The following is a 7,500-nucleotide window of genomic DNA, read 5'->3' as shown; positions in this document are numbered from 1 at the left end:
TCGCCTCGTCTCGGCTCGCTCTCGTCTCGCCTCGCCTCGCTCTTGCCGCTTCTCGTCTCGTCTCGCATCGCTCTTGCCTTGTTTCACCTCTTTCCGCCTCTTTCTTGTCTCGTTTTGTCTCGCTCTTGCCCCGTTCACCTCTTTCCACCTCGCTCTCGTCTCGTCTCGCATCGCTCTTGCCGCTTCTCGTCTCGTCTCGCCTCGCTCTTGCCTCGTTTTGTCTCGTCTCGTCTCACCCCTGCCTCGCTTCGCATCGTCCGTTACCTTCTAGTGCTCCTTCTTCCTGTTCTTGTTTGTTTTTATTTCTTATTTCCATTCCCTGTTCGTCTTTTGTTTTCTGTTCTCTTTCTTCTCCTATTGCTTTTTACTTCGTTTCATATTTCTCTAGTATTTTTTATCTAGTATTTATCTCCCCATTTCTCTTTTTTTCTGTTCCATTTTCTTTGATATTCTCTTTCTCCTTCCTCCCCCTTTTATTCTTGTTCTTTCGTATCACATATTTTTTTCTGTTCCTCCGTCTCTTCCACTTTCTTCATTGTCTTCTATTCTCTCCTGTGTCCCATGTCCTTTTTATCTACCCATTCCCTTCCCTCTTTTAGGTCTTTTTTCATATCGCATTTTTTTCTGTCTCTCTCTGTCTCCTCCATTCCCCATTCCTCGGCGACACCCTTTCCATTCTTTCGGACATTCCATTCGTTCCTCCTCTTCTCATCGCATTCTGTCCGTTGGAAGATATCCCTTTTCTCTCTCCCTGTGTCTCTTTTTCTCTTTCTTGTTCTAGTTCTCTCTGTCTATCTTTCTCTGTCTCTTCTTTCTCTTCTTTCCTTCCCCCCTCTCTCTCTCTCTCTCTCTCTCTCTCTCTCTCTCTCTCTCTCTCTCTCTCTCTCTCTCTCTCTCTCTCTCTCTCTCTCTCTCTCTCTCTCTCTCTCTCTCTCTCTCTCTCTCTCACTCTCTCTCTTTCTATCTCTATTTCTCTTTCTCCCTCCCTCCCTCCTTCATTTCCTCCCTCCCTCCCTCCCTCCCTCCCTCCCTCCCTCCCTCCCTCCCTCTCTCCCTCTCTCCCTCTTTTTTATATTCTGGTATTTATTATAATTGCTAATGCTATCATTATAATTGTTATCATTAATATTATCACCACCATCATCTAATTTTATTGTTATTCTTGTCGTCGTTGTTACCACCATCATCATCATCATTGTTTCTGTTATGATTACGATTACAATATCTAACTTTTACTATCAATAGGCCTATTCCCACAAAATTCCGCACGTCACTTTAATCTAATTTATTCTTGGCCTTGTCCCCTGATCCTATTCTGTTCGCTTCCTCCCGTTTAGCACCTGTCTTGGCCTCTTCCTGTTGGCCGCTTTGCACCTGTTTGTTCCCTCCCTCCTTGCCGCCCTTCTTCCTTTTTTTCGTCTCTCCCTCCCTTCCTTTTTCCTTTCTTCCCTCCCTCCCTTATTCCTTTCTTCCCTGCGTTCCTTCTTCCTTTCTTCCCTCCCTCCCTTATTCGTTTCTTCTTCCCTCCCCTCCCTCCTTATTCTTTTCTTCCTTTCGTCGTCCGTCCTTCCTCCCTCCCTCCCTCCCTTCAACCTTTCTTCGTCCCTCCCTCCCTCCCTTATTCCTTTCTTCCTTTCGTCGTCCGTCCTTCCTTCCTCCCTCCCTCCCTCCCTTCTTCTTTACTTCGTTTTCTCCCTCCCTCTCTCCCTTCTTCCGTCCTTCCTCTCCTTTTCTCCCAATCGTTTGTCTTCTCTCTTTCGTCCCTTCTGCCTCCTTACATTCTTCCCCTCCCTCTCCCTCCTTTCTCCTTGCCTTTTTCTTTCTTTCTCTTCCTCCTTCCTTCGTTTTCTCTTCTCTCTCCCTCCTTTCTCCCTTCCTCTTTCTTTCTCTTCCTCCTTCCTTCCCCTCCTCCTTCATTTTCTCTTTCTCTCTCCCTCCTTTCTCCCTTCCTCAGCCACCCCCTTCTCCCTTTCTCCCCCCCCCCCCCCATAATTATGCTCCCTGTCTCCTCATTAGGCCTAAGCATGTGCGTAATTCATCCCTCTTTCAGCGCACACGCTTCATGTGTAGGCAATTAAGCCCCCTCCCCCTCCCCCTCCTCCCTTCCATTTCTTCTCTCCCTCCTCCTTCCCTTTCTTCTCTCCCTCCCTATCTCCCTGTCTCCCCCTCCTTACCTCTCCTTTCCTCTCTTCCCTTTGTTCTCTCCCTCCCTATCTCCCTGTCTCCCCCTCCTTCACTCTCCTTTCCTCCCTTCCCTTTACTCCGTTCATCTCTCGCTATCTCTCCCTCCTTCCCTCCCCTTTCCCTCCCCTTTTCTTCCCCCCTTCTTCCTCCTTTCCTCCTTTCCTCCCTCCTTCCCTCCTTCCCTCCTTCCCTCCTTTCCCCCCCTTCTCCCTCCTTTCCTCCTTTCCTCCCTCCTTCGCTCCTTCCCTCCTTTCCTCCCTCCTTCCCTCCCTCCCTATCCCCCCCCATTCCGTATCTCACATCTCTTTCCATCCGTTATCTGCGCACTTAACCATGCATGCGTACACACACACGCACAGATCCGTGTGTACAACTAGTCTAGTGTTATGTCTACACGTAAGGCCCCGTCGCGTGTTGTTGGTACAAAATGGTGCACATGGGGTCGTACACAGCCTTCGCGTGTTGGTGGGGACGGGAGAAGGGGGGGGGGCGGGGGTGAGTGTGGGAGAAAGAACGGAGGAGGAGAAGAAGGAAGGGGAGGGAAGAAGGGAAGGAAGGAGGAAGAGGGGGAGAGGAGGGAGGGAGAGAGAGAGAGGAGGGAGGGAAGGATGGAAAGATGGGAAAGAGAGAGGGAAAGAGAGAAAGATGGGGAAGATAGAGAGAGAGAGAGAGAGAGAGAGAGAGAGAGCGAGAGAGAGAGAGAGAGAGAGAGAGAGAGAGAGAGAGAGAGAGAGAGAGAGAGAGAGAGAGAGAGAGAGAGAGAGAGAGAGAGAGAGAAGGGGAGGAGACAGACAGACAGACAGACAGACAGACAGACAGAGACAGACAGACAAACAGAGAAACAGAAACAGAAACAGACCGAGAAACCTAAACATGTTTTCTACTGCTGGAATCGGACACTCTGTTGCTAGCTGGAAGATGAGACACTTAATATCTTCAGGTAATACCGGGGGGGGGGGGAAGGGAAGGAGGAGGAGGAGTGTGGAGGGAGGAGGGAGGAGGGAGGAGGAGGAGGAGGAGGAGGAGGAGGAGGAGTGGGGAGGAGGAGGAGTGGGGAGGAGTGGGAAGGGAAGGAGGTTGAGGTGGAGGTTGGAGAAAGGGAGGAAGGGAGAGAGGGATGGGAGAGGAAAGGGAGAAAGGAGAAGAAAACGAGGATAAGATCGGGAACAACAACAACAACAAAAACAACGCATAATACATGATATCTTCTGATAACGCCTCAAATGGGACTGGAGGGTGGGGGAGGTGGGAGGGGGGAGGGGGGAGGAGAGGGCGATGGAGGGCGAGGGAGGGAGATGTCACGGAGTGCCTTCCTGTCGTGGCACTTGCCTGTCCATTTCCGGATCACGTGATACGCACCGTGCGTATCGTGGTGGCACCGTGGGCGAGTGTCATCATCATCATTATCTTTTTTTTTCATCATCATTATCATTGTTAATGTTATTGTTGTTGTTACTACGATTACTGTTGTTGTTATTATTATTATTATTGTTATTATTGTTATAATTAACTTTATTATTATTATTATTATTATTATTATTATTATTATTATTATTATTATTATTATTATTATGTAATCATTATTATTATTGATGTTATTGTTATTATTGTTATTATTATTATTTGTATTATTATCATTATTATTATTATTTTTTTATTTTATTATTATTGTCTCATATGATGATGATGATTATAATAATAATAATAGTAATGATAATAATTATAAATGATAATGATAAGAATATTGAGGAGGAGGAGGGAGAAGAAGAGGTGGATGAGGAGGAGGAGGGGGAGGAGGGAGGAGGAGGAGGAGGAGGAGGAGGAGGAGGAGGAGGAGGAGGAGGAGGAGGAGGAAAAGAAGGAGCATAATTGAAGGATATGAGAGGGAGGTGGGAGAAGGGGGGGGGCATTTGGGGGGGGGGGGGAGGCTCCTGTGCCGCGTGCAGCTGGGATGTCTGCTGTTTGACTGGCTTTATCTTCTATTTTCTTTTATTTTCTTTTGTTGTGATGTTATATCTGTGTTTGTTATTCTTGTGTGATCTGTCTGTATTGGTGGTTGTTTATGTGTGTTTGTCCTGTTTCTAAATTTGTCTGTCCTTCGTTAGACTGTTATTATTGTTGTTGTTATTATTATTATTATTTTATTATTATTATTATTATTATTATTATTATTATTATGATTATTATTATTATTATTATCATTTTATCATGTCTGTTTGTCTGTCTGTTCTTGTCGACCGGGGTTCGGGAGAGGTTATCGCTGTCTATCTCTGTCCTCCTCTTGTGTCTGTCGCTGTCACCATCTTCTCTTTATAATCATCGTCGGTCACCATCGGTATTTAACACTTGGCACGGTCACTATCCTTCCGTCACTATCATTATCATTGTGTTAGCACCGTCACTGTTATGAGTATCACTATTAGCTTGCTGTCACCATCATTGTCACTCTCATTATTACTGTTGTTATCGGTATTATTTCCGTCACCATAATTATCATCGTTATCACTATCATTACCGTTATCTATATCTCACCATCACACCATCACCATCACCACTACCATCACCATCACTACTACCATCATCACCACTATCATCATCATCATCATCATCATCATCATCATCATCATCATCATCACCACCTTCACCACCACACCACCACCAACACCACCACCACCAACACCACCAACACCACCGCCACCTTCACCACCACCACCACCTTCACCACCACCACCACACCACCACCACCACCACCACCACCACCACCACCACCTTCACCACCAACACCCCCCCCTCCCTCCCTCTCCTCGAAATGCGCCAAAGTTCCCGCGGGTGGAAGAGAGAAACTCGCCAAGTTACGGACACAATAAGTTAAAAATTAGCATGGCCGCTTTTGTCGCGGGCTGATGGAGTGCCCAGCGGGGGGGAGGGGGGGGGGGAGGATGGGGAGGAGGGGGAGGGGGAGAGGGAGGGGGTTATCGATGGAGGGGGATGGAGTGGCCAGCGGGGGAGGGGGAAGGAGGGGCAGGAGGAGGGGGAGGGAGGGAGAGGGAGGGGGTTATCGATGGAGGGGGATGGAGTGGCCAGCGGGGGAGGGGGGAAGGAGGGGAGGAGGGGCGGGAGGGGAGGAGAGGGGGAAGGAGGGGGGAATTGGTGGGAAGGGATTCTGGGTTTCTTTGGGGGTGGGAGAGGAGGGAGAGGGAGGGAGAGAAAGAGGGAGGGAGGGAGAGAAAGAGGGAGGGAGGGAGAGAAAAGAAAGGGAGAAGAAAGCGGAAGGGAGAGAGAGAGAGGAAGAGAAAGAGAGAGAGGGAGAGAAAGAGAGTGAGTCAGTGAGTGAGTGCGAGGGAGAGGCAGGCAGACTGAAAAAAGAGAAAAGAATAAAAGAAAGGAAGAAAGAAAATAAGGAAAGAAAGAGGAAAAGAAAGAGAATAAAGAAATACATGCAAGTAACATGACAATACAATTAGGTAAAATCCAGAGTCATTGGAGACAACGCGGTACACCAACTTACCCCTCCCCCTCCCTCTCCCCCTCCCCCAACCCCCCCACTTCACATGACCCGTGACTTACTGACCCCTTGGCAACTTCCCTCTCCTCCTCTCCTCCTTCATTCTCTCTCCCCTTCCCTCCTCCTTCATTCCTTTCCCTCCCCCTTTCCTCCTTCTTTCCCCTTTTCCTCCTCCTTCCTACCTCTCTCCTCTTCCCTCTTCCTTCCTCCTTCCTCTCCCTCCTCCCTTCCAATCCTCCCTCTCCCTGTCCCCTTTCTTCCTCCTTCCTCCCCCCTTTCTTCCTCCTTCCTCCCTCTCTACCGCTTTACTTTTCCTTCCTCCCCCTTTCTCCTCCTTCCTCTCTCTCCCTCCTCCCCTTTCCTCCTTCCTCTGCCTCCTCCCTTTCCTCCTCCTTCCTCTCCCTCCTCCCTTTCCTCCTCCTTCCTCTCCCTCCCCTCTTTCCTCCTCCTTCCTCTCCCTCCCCTCTTTCCTCCTCCGTCCCTCCTGCCTCCTCCTTCCCCATCTCCCTTTCCTCCCCCCACCTCTTTCTCTCTTGCTCCTACCCGTGACCCGTGACACGTGACCCGTGACTCGTGACCCGTGACTCGTGACCCGTGACTCGTGACTCGAACCCTGACCTGCTTCAGTACCGAGAAAGGGAGGGGGATATGGTGTGAGGAAGGGGGGAGGGGTGTGGGAGGAAGGGGGAAGAGGGAGAGAATGGGGAAGGGAGTGGGGAAGGATAGTGGGGGTTAAGGGGGAGTTTGGGGGTTGGGAGTGGGGGAAGAGGTGGGGGAGAGGGAGGGGGTTAAGAAGGAGATGTTGGAGACAGGGGTGTAGGGGGGTTGGAAAGAGTTAGAAGGATGGAAGGGGAGTGGGGGGTCCTAATGGGAGAAGCCGTGATGTTTGCCTTTAATCGTTCCTCTTGATGGGGGTGGGGGTGGGGGAGGAGGCGTTGTGATGTCAGCGGCAGGAGAGTTGTGATGATAATGATGATGATGATGATTTTTTTTTTATATTTTTTGTTTATTATTGTTGTTGCTGTTGTTGATTTATTATATATATATATATATATATATATATATATATATATATATATATATATATATTATATATATATACATATATATATATATAATATATATATATATATATATATATATATATATATATATATATATATGTATATATTATATATATATATATATATATATATATATATATATATATATATATATATATATCATATATATATATATGTATATATTTATATATATATATATGATATATATATATATATATATATATATATATATATATATATATATATATATATATATATATATATATATATATATATATATATATATATATATATATGTATATTTTATTAATATTGTTTTTGTTTCTGTTTTTTTATTATATATTTTTTTGTTTATTTATATTGTTTGCTATTTGCTGTTGTTTGTATATATATATATATATATATATATATATATATATATATATATATATATATATATATATATATATATATATATATATATTATATATGTATATATATATATAAATATATATATATATATATATTATATATATATATATATATATATATATATATATTTTTTTTTTTTTTTTTTTTTTTTTTTTTTTTTGTATCCGCTTTCCATTTTTGGGTTTGGCCGTGTTTCTTCTGTTTTGGTTTCGTTCTTTTTGAGTTTTATTTTTTTCAGATTTCCACGAACTTTATCATTATTGATTCTCATTTCGTCATGTATTGTTTAATTATCGACTTTATTTCCCCTTTCCTTGTTATTATGAATTTTGTTGT

General features: G+C 45.1%; 1 protein-coding gene across 7 annotated transcripts in view; it reads left to right on the top strand.

Annotated features, from left to right (window-relative positions):
• spir (spire type actin nucleation factor) overlaps positions 1 to 7,500 on the top strand; it is a 317,528-nt gene that overhangs the window by 31,682 nt on the left and 278,346 nt on the right. The gene's annotated exons all lie outside the window — the stretch shown is intronic.

This window comes from Penaeus vannamei, chromosome 3, assembly GCF_042767895.1.
Source record: "Penaeus vannamei isolate JL-2024 chromosome 3, ASM4276789v1, whole genome shotgun sequence".
In the NCBI taxonomy this organism is placed as follows: domain Eukaryota; kingdom Metazoa; phylum Arthropoda; class Malacostraca; order Decapoda; family Penaeidae; genus Penaeus; species Penaeus vannamei.
This window is presented reverse-complemented; position numbering and strand designations above follow the sequence as displayed.